The following is a 15470-nucleotide window of genomic DNA, read 5'->3' on the forward strand; positions in this document are numbered from 1 at the left end:
GAATATACAAAGAATATGAAGGACTTGAGAGTTGAGAAATGCCCGTGGCTGACAGGCTGATTTGGAATCAAACTGATCAGAAATCACAACTGGAGCCTGAAGAAGATACCAGCCAAAGAGAGCGACTCTGGCCCGGATCAGTGCAGCCACCAGGGCTCCTTGCAGGGGAAACTCCCAGCTGAGAACAGTCTGCTGGCAGAGCTGCCTCATTTTGGTACCCTTGCAGGAGAAGGAATGCCTGGGAAAGTCCCCTTCTTTCTTCGCTGAGCAGGAGCCGGTGCCAACGTGGAGAAGCCTGGCAGAGCACAGGGGCAGGTCCAAGCAGATTCAGCCAGGGGCAGTGGGGCTCTGGAGGCTTTACCAGCTCCGTGCAAGCAGAGAGCTCTGCACTCCCGGGTCTCCTGCTGGCAGCATGCTCTGGTGGACCTCCTTCTGCAGGCAGACTTTGGAAGAGCAGCTCTGCTTCCCCCCTTATTCTTTATTCTCCTGGCTTGCAGAAAAGGGCATGGAAAGTGTTGGGAGGCTCTAGTTTGTGAAGACGGATCCCAAAGCCTTGTGGAGATTTGCAGGCGTATCCAGGGGCACAGCGAGGTTCCGCAGGGTCTGGGGCAAAACCCAGGTCTGTGATCTTTCCCAAATGAGGATGTCTCACAACGTAATGAGCCAGGCTCTCTCAGGAGGTACCCAGGGGCAAACGGCTCTCACTCTTCTTTCTCCCTGCCTGCTGCCCTGCCCACCCTCCAGCTCATCCTGGGCACGTTAAATGAATTAAAATTACGCATCTCTAATTTATCTCCGTTCTATTCTCCCTGGAGAATGGTTGTCCCAGGGTGATCCCTCTGATAATGAGAACTGCTTTCGAAAATTAAAAAATACTTGTTACAGAAACCCCAAAACCAAGTGCCTTGAGATTAACGGCGAGGCTAAAAAAACCCGGTGAATGCAAATTTGCAGAGATTAGCAGCTGTTCAAATGCAAGACGATCACCCAATGGCATATGCTTCCAGAGCATTGACTAAAACCCTACAGAACTATGAATAGATTAGGAAAAAATGCTGGCAATTGCTTTGACTTTGTGAGTGGTTTCATGGGTATCCTCGCAGGAATTGGTGAGGCAGACACCCATTCTGGACTGGTAAAGCCTGTGTGTCAGAAACCAGGGTGGGACTCACGACCCAGACATCTGAACGTGAAATTGGAGGAATATTTGTTACTGAAATTCCAGTGTGTTTTCCAGAGAGCTGGGATGAGGGGAAGGGAAATGACTGCCAGAATGGCTCCAGCCCCACTGTCTTTGTGAAGCTTCAGAAAAAAGCACAAATGACCCAATGCTAACAGGCCAGGGAGCGAAGGTCTTGCTCAAGGGGCATAAAAATCCTTGGCACTATGAACATGGCACTTCAGTGGGATGATGAAGGTGATAAAGGTGATGGGATCCTGTGCAGAGGACATTCCTTCACCGCGTGGCACAGCAGTAGGTCAGACAGTAAATCAGGCTCTTGTCTGGGGACTGAGACGTGTAAGAGGAGATTAGGTGGTGTCGGCTGTAGGTGCGGTGCTAAAGCCATTAAAGCCCTGCAAGGCTGCGCTCGGGATGGGAAAAGCACAGCCAGCTATGGGAAAAGCAGATTGCCAAGGAAAGCCCTGAGCTTTACGGTGTTAGATCTTTCCCAACAAGGGCCCAGGTGCTGCCCACACAAATGCAAGTTTAACCCCGTGGAAATCGGCCAGTTCCTCGCTGCACATGGACACAAAACCTCCCCCAAGCAGGAGCAACCCAGACCTCCTCCGACGTCCTTGCCCCTTCCATCCCCTCATCCCCTGTGCCCTCCTCCTCCCTTCCCCACGCTCAGCCGTTCCAGCAGCAGCCTCCCCTCGCTGCAGTCTGCGTGCCTGGCTCGGGTGACCTTTCCCGGGACAAAGGCTGCCATTGACTGGGGCGGGCACGGCCGGCGGTGACACAGGGCCACGGAGGCAGCGGTGCCATCACGGCAGAGAGCGTCCGGGCGGCACAGCTGGGAGCGGGGGAGGCAGCCTGGGAAAAGGCTCCAGCCTTTCATGGCACCCGGTGGCCTGTGCGTCACACACGGGTGGCTCCGCGCTTAGACACGCTTCTCAGCCCCTTTAGTGCCACTGCAAGGTGCCAGAGCCTCAGCACTGGAAATTAAAACTCGTAACAGGGCTTTAGGAGCTGACAGCGGTGGTAAAATCCTTCCCATGCGCCCACGCACCAAAACAGCTTTGCTAGGGAAAAAATCTTGCGTAGTTTGGGAGAGATGCACACTTTGATTCATCAAATCCTTTGTGGCTGGGGTACCGTGACAGTGTAGCCGTGTTTTGGTAGGCACTCTTCGCACAGGGAGCATTTCACCAACTACACCCCACGACTGACCCTCTCTGCAGGGCTTGGGGTGTCTGTTTCCCCACATCTTAGCCATGGGATAACAATTCCCCCCTGTCTCACCAGGGAAAATGAATGAGTCAGTGCACATACAGCAGTTGCAAGATGGAAATTGCTATCTGAATGCTGTGATGATGATGAATATTGCCATTGTTGCTAAAAGTGCTAATGCCAGGCAGGACCAAAGGATCTGTTCTGTATAACTCATGGTCCCTCCCCCAGGCCCCTTCCAGCTTCCCTGCATTTTTACAGAAACATCAGTCCAAGTCTGCCATTTCTACCCAGCACCACCTCTCAGCAAAAATCTCAGTTCTTCATGATTCAGAACCCACGGCTAATTCCCTGCCTGGAGCTGAAACAGCACCAGAGAGCACCTCGCTCCTGACAAGCCCAGTCCCTCAGCAGAAGGAGGTCAGCACCACTGCAGATCTAGGATGCAGTAAAGGTCCAAATGAGAGGGAGCCCTGCTCCCTCGGTGTCCCAGCAGGAACATCACAGGCAGAGGCACCACTTTGCTAGCCCCACCACAAGCTAAACTGCAACCTCTCAATCCAGAAGAAGAGGCAGGAAAACACATACATAGTATTAATGTATTGAAATCTCCAGATTGGTAATTTCCATCAGTGCTAAAGGTAAAAAAATAACTCTGGAAATATGACAGGCAGGAACCTCAGTGCAAACTTTAAGTGAGGAAAGACACCATACTGGAAAAATGGACTGATCAGTCCAGCATAGCCAGGTTTTAAATGTGCTCAGCACCCCTGGCTAAACCAGCAGCTGGGGTCCCCCTGCAGCTGACAGAAAAGCCCAAGAAGGAAGGGACTATCCTCTCTCCAAATCCAGTGTTTTATTCCAAGGCAGTCAGGCAGGCTGCCCTTCAGTGAACCAGCGTGTCTGGGGCCAGCAAACACCTCGCTGGCAATGTCTGAAAGATCTCACTGCCCCTTATCTGCTGCTCTGTCTGTTGGATGGAGGAATCCCAAAAGCCTTTCCCTCCCTGTCTTCCTACCATCCTCCATGGGAGTGGTAAATGTCCCTGTGCTCCTGTGTGCAGTGGGGTTTAAAGGTTTAAAGGTCCTTATCAACTGGTCCTCGACCTGCAGGCCACTCCAGCCCGAGTTCCCACACACGTCCTTGGGAATGTACCTCCCTCAGAGCAGGGAACAGATACCCAGGATTTGTTTTGCCTGCTGGGCAGTTTCCCTGAAGAGGTGGGAGAAAATGGGGGTTAATTCAGGGTTTCATTAACCTAAGAGTTGATTGCAACAGCAACTTGTCCTATATAGGAACTGTGTCAGGAAACAGGCAGAGGAGGAGGGGGAAAAGAGAGTGGGTTATAACAACCCTGCTGCTTCTTTCAGACTTGCTTCCCTCAGCTGAGTCCCAGAAGAACAAAGCAGCTTGTGTGGGTTTGATTCCCAGCTCCAGCCCCTTCAAACTCGGTTGGGACAAGGAAAAGGCAGAGTTGTGTATGGCTGCTTCACACAAGGAACACAGATAATCCCACAGGCCGTGTGTCCCGTACAGGGACACGTGTGAGTCCATAGAGAGCCTTGGGGCCACTTGTATGGCATCCATTCCCATGTAAGAAATTATACAGCAGAATTCTCCCTGCACACACTTACATGGCCTTCTGGAGACGTGTGGAGCATCTTCAGGTCAGAGGCACAGTCACAGGTACAAATATCCCACACAGCTGTGGGGATATTCCCACGATGAAGAGAGAGGGACTGGGAGCAAGTGGGTTTAGGACTGGTTTCTGCTGGTCTTGGCTTCTGCTGGCAGCAAAGGGGCTGGTTCCTCCAGCCTAGCCGTGCCTTCTCCAGCTTCCCACGTCAGTGTGAGTGAACAGGTGGCAGGGTGGCAAGTTGGAGCTGATCAGGCTGAAAACAATCCCTGCAAAATGGATGAACCAGGGGGAAAAAATTTTTTAAAAAGAGAATGAACAGCTGGAAGGAGAGGGGAGAAGGCAGGAGGGCTGCTTTCTCCACAAGCTTTTTTCCAAGTGACTTGTGCCAGTTTTTGAAACCACACCCTCAGTCACAGACAGAGATGTATATATGTCTGTTCCCAAGCAGACCTCCTCCCCAAAAGCATCCCCTGGCTGCCCTGCACAGCTGTGGCCTGCCATGCTGGGGGAGGAGGGCAGAAACAGGTCTTGTTCAGGAGCTTCTGAAAACCCCTGGGAGCAACTATGGGAATGTGTGAGAGCCACAGAGGTGCAAGAAGGAATAGGGTAAGGAAGGAGGAATGGGGGAAGGAAGGTAGGAGCTGTTGTCATTGGAGAGGTCTTTGTGTGACCAGCATTGCTGAGATTCCTGCATCCCTGGCAGCCCTGCAGAGAGGTGAGGGAGGGAGAAGGAGAAGGAGAGGCCAGACAGGTGGACAAGAGGGTCTGTGCCATTCCTAGAGCTGTGTTTTCTTGAGATAAGTCTGACCTATTTGCAGTCACTCCGGAGCAGCAGCAGGAGCCGGCCTTTACGTCTGCCTTGACCTTCTATTGTGGCTCAAACACTGAAGGAGATTATGGCAGTGACCAAACAACTCCCAAACTTCCAGACATTCCCAGTATGGGTCCACAGCGATGCAGAGAAGCCCAGACTCGCTGCCAGGTCCAAAGGAGCCCATCTGGAATGTCCTGTCCTGGCCCTGTGCCAAGCAGGTTGACTGGGGAGTTTGGGGCAGCTGGGGGGGTCTCACTCACAGCGTGTGCATCTAGGGACTGTTCCTCTCAAAGTCCTGGAGGACGCTCTCCAAGCAAGAGCCAAGCCCCACCAACAGCTCAGAGTCAAGTCCAGGCCACTGTGGCACTCAAACATGCCAGAAGAATCCATCATGCTATTCTTTTCTGCTTAGTTAAGACAAGTCCAGATCCAGGCTGTAAATTGTGGGGAGAGGGGAGGCAATGAGAAGAAGGATGGCAGAAAGATTGAGATATAGCAAAGGTACCAAAATCCATGTTTCAGGTATCTCTGGCTGGCTGCTTTCAGAGGAAAGGAGGAGGCCTTGTTGAACTTTGGAGCACAAGGCCCTTCTCAAGGTGAGGAGCAGTGGTTGTGCAGGATGTTTGTGCCATGGATTCTGTCTCCTGCTGCTCACACAAATATCTAGGCAGGTTGGAAAGGGCAGAAAAAAGGGAATGTGTGCTCCTTTCACCACTTCTGGACTTTAGGGACCAGGGCAGTCAGCCCAGCACCTCTCCTAGAAAAGGGGCCAGGAGAAGAAAAGCAATACCTCCAGGGAATATCTTCAGGGGGAACATGAAGAAAACACAGGGTTTATGGGTTTCAGCAAAATTTTCAGAGGAGTGAAGAGAACACTGAATCCCCTTGCCGTGCCCCAGGTGGTTGGATGCATGCGCCGGTGTTAGACAGTCCTCGTGCAGTGACCACGGTGCTCTGGTGGCACTGGTGGCACTGGTGGCACTGGTGACAGCGTGGTGTGCGTGAAGGTGGCAGGCAGCCCCCTCTCCTGAGGTCAGGAGAGTTGCTCTGGAATGGTACATGGCCAGTGAGTGCATAGGGGAAGGGCTAATATTGGGGTGCAGAAGCTGAAGACCTTTAGGCTGGGCTTTAGTTCAAGTCCAGCCAGAACTTGAGATGGCTGGTATTTTAATTTTTTTTTTTTTTTTTTTTTTTTTTTTTTTTTTTTTTAACAGCAAGAAAGCATCTTTGGATCCCAGCTGGGTCCAAGGGCTGGTGAGACGTGAGGGTATATCTGTACCACAGCCCTTTATCGGGATTTTTCCATTCTCTGAGGTATCCCAACCCTCCGTCTGCCCAAGATAATGGAGAGGCAGCCAAAATGGCATTTTAAACTCTTGGCTCCCTCTACCAACAATTGGACAAAGCAAAGAGGCAGGATGGGAGAAACTGGCTTTCTGGAAACTTCTGTTAGATGGCAAGGGGTCACACCCCCTTCAATAGAGATTGGAGTCGGGGGTCATTTTACATCTGCCTTTAATGAAGAATGGTGGGAAGGGAAATTTAGCTCCAATGAGCTAATTAAATATATATATATAATTTCCACTCTGTGAGCAAGGGGAAAAAAAAGCCTTGGACCAGCTGCTAGGTCATTGTTTGTGAATTTAAAAATAAAAGTTTCTTGGCATAGGTTTCAGAGATGGAGGCAGTATCTTGCATTGTCATTCCAGAGAGTAAGGGAGAGTGAGGGAAAGAAGGATGAGGCCAGGCAAGGATAGTTCAGCATGACTACGTGTTGCTCAGGTGTGTCTTGGCTTTTGAGCCTCTTTTCCCTCTGGCTGGTTTAGGTAATCAACATCCTGCCCAGATGGTGAGCCTCACCAGGGACAGATTTACAGGTCCCACACCCTAAAGAGGCTGGAAATATCCTGCGGTGGGGACGGCTCACGCTTGGCAGTGCCATGGGCACAGGCAGGCTCACCTGGCACCCTCCCCCCATGTAAGCTCCATTTCAGCTCAGGCCCAGGTACCTGCTCCCAGCCTGAGCTCTGTTGTGGGTGTATCCGTGCCCAGCCTCGTCCTCAGCTGTCCTGCTTTCCTGACTGGTGGTTCCAAGCGGACTCCAGTCTTTAGCTGGGGGTAGATTGGTTTCCAGGGTGCACCTTGGACCTGTGCTGCAGCCTTGTCTGCAGCCCTGTCTCCTGCTGCTCCTGACAGTATCTTCACTTGTCTAAGACTGGGACTGGAATTTGTCCCTGCTGTCACCTGGGTGGTGCTGATCACCTGCTGGACCATGTTGAGGTTGTGCTTGGCCTGAGCTGAGCTCTCCTCAGTCCCGAGCTGTGCTGGATCCTGGGCCTGGGCTATGTGTGACCCAGACCCATGCCTCCTTCTTGGGGGAAGGCCATGGACCTTGCCCCCCACTGCTTCCCCAGTGACCTTGGGGTACTACTGCATCCCTTTTCCTGTCCCTATGGCTTCTCAACACTGGCTTTCCCATGTCCCCTCCCACTCCCTGGCTCTCCACAGCAGGCCTTGGCACCCCTCCCCATGTCTGCCTGCCTCTGGGAGCCTTTTTTCATCTCTGTGTCTCTGAAGCACATTCATGTGCCTGCACTGCTTCCAAGTTATGATCCCAACCTGGCTCCAAGTTCCCTGTCCCTGCACTGTGACCTTAAACTGCTCCTGTGCCGCCATCCTCGCCCAGTTCCATGATCCTGCCGTGTGTTATCCAACGTTGCACAAGGAGCCATCCACGGAGCCCAGAGCTCCACGAGGTGTGAGAACACCCCTTGATGTTACGCTCCATTTTGCCCAGCTGTGCTGGAGGCACATCTGTGCCTGCTCCTGTCTCTGGCTGTCCTGGCTCCCTGGCTGGTTTTCCTAGACAGACTCCACACCTGCTTTGTGGGTCACTTCATCTCCAGCCTCATCTCTGCCTCTGCTTAGGTACTGAGCAATTACACCTGGACCGGGGGGGTCACACCTGGGCTGGAGTCACACCTGGGCTGGAGCCACACCTGGGCTGGAGTCACGCCTGGAGCGTCCCCTCTTGTGGAACAGCCCTCTCCTTGCTGGTGACAATCCAGACCATGGTAGGAAGCCTCCTCTCCAGGGGCCTTGGTGCTGGTTTTTCCCTTCCCACCCTGCTGCATCCATTAGTCTGATGCTTTCTGGCAGCAGCTGCACATGGAACTGGAGACCTGAACTTTTCCACTCCCCAGCCTCCAGCACTGCCAATCCCTCTGAGCTGGGAATGGGCACTAAACTCAGTCTCCAGCAGCAAAGGGATCCTGGCTCTCCCTCCCACTTGCTGAGCCCCCTGTGCTGTTCACTCTTTCTCAGAGGGAAGGAAGGGGAGCATTTCTCTCTGCCCCAGTAGGTCCAGCCCCACTTGGCTTCTCTGCAGGCTCACCCGGTGTTGGCAGGGCTGTGGCTGCTCTCCCCTTCCCTGTGAGCCCCAAGTGCTGCTCCTTCCCCTCTCCTGTCCCTGCAATGGCTCTGGAACACTCGCTGTGCTGTCATTCTGAAGACCCTGTCCCTGAATGCTTGGCACAAGGGAAATTAGCAATAATAATAATAAAAAAGACTAATAATCCTCCCAGACACATTATGCAGCCAGGGAAAGAGAGCAAAGCAGGGAGGGCCTGGCTGGCCTCAAAGTTCCATTCCACCTGCTTGTCAACTCAGTGACCAAGCTGGGGAGGGTCAGAGGCAGCTCTTGGGAGACACTGTTTGGAGCCAAAGGAGGGTGAGAAAAGTTTTCCTTGCTTTTGAGTCAGTGTCCCAGCCCACCTGCCTGGATTCCACTATTGGAAAAGATCTCTGCACCTCCAGACACCCCACAGACATGCTGGCAAGCTTGAGTTAGCTGCTGGTGTCCATCTTTGTGCAGCAAATGCTGCTGGCCCGAGCTTCCCTTTCCACTGACACCCAGCAATGTGGTCAGCACGCAGTCTAGGCTTTTTTCCTCTCCAGGAGCAAGGCTGAGAGGATTCCCATGTGTGCACTTAAGACATGTCTGTTTGTTAAGAGCTGTTGGCTCCCTCCTCGCTGTGGTTGTGGGAAGGCCTTTTTTAAAAAAAAAGAAAACAAATGAATAGATTCTCCTGACACCCAGACTTATCAGGCAGGAACCCAAGGGAGTCCCTTGTTTAAACATTGGGAGTACATTGCTGGATAACACCCCTCCTCTCCCTCCCCCCTGGGCATTTTTGGGGGTTGTGTCAGGCTTTTTTCTGCTTTTATTTGTTCTCTCTGAGCTTCTTGCTTCTGGCCAGGCCCACTTGGAGAAAGTGGGAGGACAGTGAGGGTCCTACAGGCTTGAGCTTCTGGGCTGGAACAGCACAGGGGCAGCGCTGCTCCGGGGACCTGCCGTGGCAGAGCTGTAGGAGAGGATGCCATGAGCAGATGGAAACATATGGACAGTGCTTGGGGCAGGTCAGGGCCATGACACGAGTAGGCTGAAGTGGGAGAGAAAGTTTCCTCTCTCCTAATCTTAAGTTTCCCTCCCTTTTCTGCACATCTAAGCTGGTGAGGAAAAAACCAGTGTGCTCCCCTCCTCCCTGTCTTACAAAAACAGAGACTAGAGTCAAACTTGGAATTCCCCTCTGTCTCATCACTGGGGAGACAGGGTCCTGGTGGTGATCTCACCCCATCAGAAACCTTTCTGTGCATAAGGCTAAGCAAGCAATGAAGAGGGAGGACGGGGAGGAGGGGAGTTATGGCAGGAAACCAAGAACACATCAGACACTCTAAATTTAGACCTTTTTATTCAGCTCGGACAATATTCCTTGATTTCTCATTGTTCAGGAGAGGGCAGAGGGCAGGGGATCTATTGAAAGGCTTTGTCCTGAGAGATGCCACTTTGTCTGGATATAGGGGGGTGGAGGAGCCACACATCACGCTGGTCTGGCACGGGGGATGAGAGGTGCATGTCCCACACTTTCAAATGGCTTTGGGACGGGCTGGTGGGTGGGCACCTCTGAGCAGCTCTGGCACCTGTGAGGCAGAGCTGGGGGCTGCCCTCAGCCCCGCACTGCCGGGCCAGGCTGGCAGCCCTGAGCCCTGAGCCGTGAGCGGTGCCTGTGCTTTGGGGCAGGTCCCCGTGGCAGCGGGCGGCAGGCCCAGGGCGTGTAGGATAAACACACACCCTCTCTATACGTCTCACTGCCTTTCCGGCACTGCAGCTCAAAGGCTATTTTTAAACTCCCTCCTTTATTACACAGGCCAGAAGATAGCACAGCCTGCCTCCTGCCAGGCCAGGCGTGCTGCTCTCCCACCCGCCCCCGGGGGCTAGCTGTCCCCCACGGGGCATGGAGGGCACCTGCCCAGGGACAGGGTGGGGTGCGGGGTGGGCATGACCTCGCTGGTCTCTCCAGGCTCAGGCCACGGCAGGCACAGCAAACTGGGGTGCCCGGCTGCACTTGTGCTCTCGTGCTGCTGGTACAAGGGTGCCGCTGCGGGGCGTTTGGGATGCCAGTTTTGCTCAGGGCCCGCAGCTTAAGGGAGGTTAAATGAGCTGAAAGTCGGCCACAGCATCACCAAACCCGCCTGCTGCCACCAGATGGGTGCAGGCAAGAGGACCAGTCCTTGCAGGTGGCACGAGCGGGGCTTTCCATCTCGGCTGATGCCCTGACCCCCGGCGAGGAGCACTTTGAGTGGGTTTTGCTCTGTGACGTGAGCAGCAACAGCAGGTGGCAGGGGCCGGGGTGGGGGGAGAGCCGCTTGCTTTTGGTTTTCGACCCTCATCTTCGTTTCACATGAGTCATGTTACGTTCTGAGCTGAGTAACTGCTGGGGCTATTTTTACTCCAGCTCAGCAAAGCTTCCTTCTCGCTGCTGCCACCGCCACCGCCGCTCGCTGCGGACCCGGGGGCAAAGGATGGGGACACGGTGAGTGGCAGAGGGCGAGGGCAGGGGAAGCAGTGTTTGGGGTGGTGTCAGTGGAAAGGGGGACCGCTGCCCACCTGATCAATTTGGAAACAAAAATAGTATATGCCTTTTGAAAAACAACAGATGACCTGCGATGTGCGGTGTATTCACACGCACATACGTATGTATTTATTATACTGGGAGAGGGGAAGGGGGGAGGGAGAGAAATTCCTTTCGAGTGCTATTCACCAGTCTGGAAAAATAAAGAAGGAAAGCAGAACATTTTTTCCTTTCATCAAAACAGGAAAGAGAGGGGGGAATGGGGTGGGGAGCAGATCCATAGACATAATGGATGGTTGCCAGTGTAAGGAAATTGTTCCCTTCTACCCTAAACTTGGGGGTTGGGGTGGGGGAGAAATATATGGCAGTATGATCAGAGAAGGCTGCATCCCCTCCTCCCCTCTTGATGCAGGAACGGCAAAGTGCTGGGAAATCAGTGCCCCCCAGCCTTGCCTTTTCTCTTTGAATCCTGCTCGAGCTGCACATCCGCAGAGATGTGAAACGCCTTTGCCTTCTCCTTCATCTCAAACCACGGGGCAGGAAGGCACAGCCGACAGGAGCCCTCTCCCCCTCTGCCGTTGTCAGGGGCTGGGCTCTGCCCTCTGCATGTGTCTGCATGCTCGTCCCCGTCCCCATCCTCTCCTCTCTGCCAGGTGCCTGCCAGGAATGGGTGAGATGAGGGAGGTGGTGAGGGGCTGGGGGAATCCCTCTGACGGAGAGAGACAGGCAGAGGGGGTGGTTCCCCGGGAAAGCCTGGCAGGTCCCATCAAACGCCTGCTCTCCAGGTGACACCTTCCCTTTCCCCTGGAGCCGCTGGCTCTGTCAGGGTTTTACTCATCCTTGGAAAGCATTTTCCCTGCCAGTGCCAGGAGCGGGAAGGCGAATTATGCAAGCCCTGGGTACCCTGAGGCTCTGCCTTTCTCCAGCCCCAAAGACAAGCACCGAGCTCCTTGCCTGTCTGTCTCCTTCCTTTGGCCTCTCTTCTCCTTTCCTCCTTCTTCCTCCATCAAACCGAGCTCAGTCCTTGGGCAGTGGGGGCAGCCCTCGTGTCAGCCCCTCTGGGGCAATCGCTGCAGAGCACATCGGGGGCTACGCGCGGTAACCCCGTCCCCATCCCCTGGGCTAGCCGGGATAGACCCCACTCCGCCGGGGGCCCTGCTGTGAAACCAGCTCGCCCACAGAGCGGATCTCCGCGTGTAAATGAGGTGTAAAACCTACTCCAGGTGCCTCCTTCGCTGCCGCGGCGTCTCCCCTCCATTGACGGCTGCGGCAGCCCCCCGGCGTGGGCGCAGGGATTGCTCATCCTTCTCCTGAACTCCGAGACCGGAGCAGCAGCAACACCTAAGTTAGATACCTTGAGTGGGCGGGCTGACTACACGTTGGCTGTCAACACCTCCTAATTTCTTTCCATTGATTGTTTTCAAAATAGGATTCATCATGGAGAGGCTGAGACACCTCAGCTGTTCAGACTGAGTCTTGCTTTCCATTGTAAGCCCTGTTTTTCTTCCTGTTGTTTCATAATTCTCTACCTACCCCCTCTGAAAAAAAAGGTAATAAATTAAAAAAAAAAAATCAGCCCTCACTTTATGCTGCTGTGGATGGTGGCTAGTACGATCATTTTTTCCATCAACACGAGATGAGGGGAGAGCAGCCTTGCAGCAAGGAACTGCCTATTGTCCTCAGACACGTGTTGCTCTCCTCCCTAGTGATAAGAGAATAACCAGGGAGATGAGTTCAGCTGTTTGCAGGTTTGAGAGCTGTAGTGGTGGTGAAAGTGTTTTAATAAGAAATCCTGGTGCAGGCTCTTAGGAAATCTTGTTTTGTTGTGGTTTGTCTGCAGGGCCGTTGCCAGCTAGCACAGTTGCAACCAGGTCTTGTCAAGTCGTGGTGCTCTAATGGGACGTTTTTATGGTCCGGATGCTTCATGTAGCCTCAAAATACCTTCCCAATATATGCCATGGTGGCTTCAAACTCTTAACCTGTGACATCTGAGACACCCATAGCCCCACAGGCCTCCATGCCTACCCCACAGGCCAGCTGAGAGGGAGATCCAGTTATCCCCCTTAGTTTTAGGGGTTTGTGGGACAGATCTCAAACTGATTTCACAGAAGTAAGAGAATCAAGGGAGGCCCCAGCAGGCTCAAGGCGCAGCAGTTTTAGGTGCATGCACCCCCATCAAACTCAGTGCCAGTGAGACAGACCCAGCCAGTCTAAAGACATCACTAGAGAAAAATCTGTCCCTGTCTTAAAAACAGAAAAACTGCTGAAGCCTGAGCAGCTTGAGTATCACTTTGCTCTATTTCCAGGCAAGGTCATAGGTAGATGATTAGTCAAATTCCAAACATCCTCTTCCTTGCTGTCTGGAGGTTCAACAGGGATTAGCTTTTTGTTTCTGATGTCGAGCTTCTAAAAACTGCCCAGCATCATCCACATGAAAATAAATAACTCTATTTCTATCCCATCTAGCATGTAACAGAGCCGGATATTCAAAAAAAAAAAAAAAAAAAGCACACCATATCTCCCCCAAAATCAGGCCCTGCAGTAGCTCTTGTTGCTACCAAGCAAGAAATTTGCAGCAGTCCCTGCTAGCTTTCTGCTGAGACCTTCTCCTCTCTGGCAGCAATATCTCTCCCTGCTGAGGAATTTGATCAGCCCTCCCACACGCAGGCTGTTCTGTCCTGGCCAGGAAGCCACTGCAGCGTGGGGGACTCCCCCCACAGGTGGCACCAAGGTGGGGGAGCCACCCCAGCTTATTGGAGGGCAGAGATCCCCAAAAGGCACCTCCAGTGACCCCTTGGGAACCTTAAATACCTGCCAGGGTCATGGACATTCAGGACCCAGCTGTCCCCAGAACCCTCTACAAAGATAGAAGGACTTCTGAAATCCTCATCTTTTCCCCTGCTGACTGCTAAGGAGCCCAAGGCTACAGAGTTTCTTTGGTGGCATTTGGAAAGAGGTGAGATGGACCGAGGCCCTTTCAAAACCATTTTTTTGAAGCCCTCCACAGATTTCAAAAGGTGTTTCAGCACCCAGGTGGACATCAGGGCTGCAGCTCCACCCCACTGGGGGTTTAGAGCCAAATAATCATCACTTGAAATGGCTGGTATGCTGCTGGCAGGCCAGGATGGAGAATGAGGGGAATTCTAAGAGTGTCCCGAGGAATTTGGGGTGGGACAGGGCTATCATGGCTGGAGCATCTAAGATAAAATCTTGTTAAGGTCTCTGGCGGTGGAAATGAGCAAAGGTATGCCTTGCATTTCTACTTCCTCCCCCTTGAGCTCCAATATTGCAACTGAGCCACTTGAGACTCGGTTTGAGGGACTCCCAGAACCCTCCTTATCCCTGCACTCATGCACCTCAGATGGCCTGGGCTTTGGAGCTGACGTGGCTCTGACCACCTCCCCAAGTGGGGAAAAATCTGCCCACTCTTCTTCTGGGTTGGGGTGAGTGAAGGTTGTGACCCAAGAGCACCTTGACATGCTGCTCCAGAGGACCCAGGCTATTTCAGCTAGCAGTGTGGAGGACCCCCAGTATTCCTTGTGTCCCTGTGCTTCCTGACCGACACCCGCATCCATGAGACCAAAATCAGGTTCAGGGGCATAGCTAGCCGAGCTGGGGTGTGCTGTCAGGTGCCTGGTGCAGGGGAGCATTTGGGGGGCTGCCTGCTCCTCAGTTCCAGCGGCTGCTCCTCCTGCACCCGGGCACTTTGGAGGGTGCATATGGGAGTGCTGGTGTGAGACCAGGGAGGGCTGGCTGCAGGAGACTTACAGGCACCCGGAGAGTCTGAGGGAGCATGTGTGATGCTGTGAGATGAGGCCACCGGTACGCCAGTGGGTGTATGTATGTGAGAAGGGAAGAGAGAGGGGGAGAGTGAAGGAGAACACATGGATGCCCAGGGATGTGTGAATGAGACAGAATCTGCACGTCGCCGTGCATGCGAGCGGCTCGAGCAGAAGCGTGTGCGTAGCATAGGAAAAGCAGGGGAGATGCTTGGGATTCAGAGCGAGCGCCTGCCGAGCGCCTGCGGTGCATGACGGTGCAGGAATGTCTCGGTGGATACGAGCCTGCACAAAGATGGTGCAGAGATCCCTCCTGCTCGTGCCTGGAGTGTGCTCTGCGCCGCGAGACCGCTCCTATGTACGTGAGAGGGTGTTTTTTCAATAGGATATGACTCCTTCTTGAACTCACCTGTTAGCAGCCTTCCCCTCCCCACCCCTCTCCCCCCACAGCAAATATCTGCTGGCTTAATTTCCCTTCAGATGTTTATTACATCGTGGAGATAATCATGCAGCAAAATACCTCCGGGTGCCACGAGCAACACCAGATTGTCTTATAGCAACGTGTAAATTTCTCTGGCTTTTTTTTTTTCCCCTGCACACAAAGAGATGTGAGATATTAAAGTCATCTCTCTCCCTGGAGCTAGTGGTGTTGCAGGGCAGGGAAGGCAGCGAGTGGAGCTTAGAGAAATGGGCTCCAGACTGAAACAGTGAGAACCTGGGGCCAAAAAAAATAACAAACTACCGTGCCGGGAACTCCTCTCTTCTTATCTCTTGCCGAGGAGGCAGGAATTTCTGTCCCCATTCCTCACGCGATATTAAAGCCACATTATACAGGTTGCTGCAGCATTAGTCATTTTTAATTAATTTATCATTTAAATTAACACACTTTTTATTTTGTCAGCAATGAACTGCTACTCCCTCACTAGATTTGTTC

Source organism: Fringilla coelebs, assembly GCF_963513975.1.
Source record: "Fringilla coelebs genome assembly, chromosome: 5".
In the NCBI taxonomy this organism is placed as follows: domain Eukaryota; kingdom Metazoa; phylum Chordata; class Aves; order Passeriformes; family Fringillidae; genus Fringilla; species Fringilla coelebs.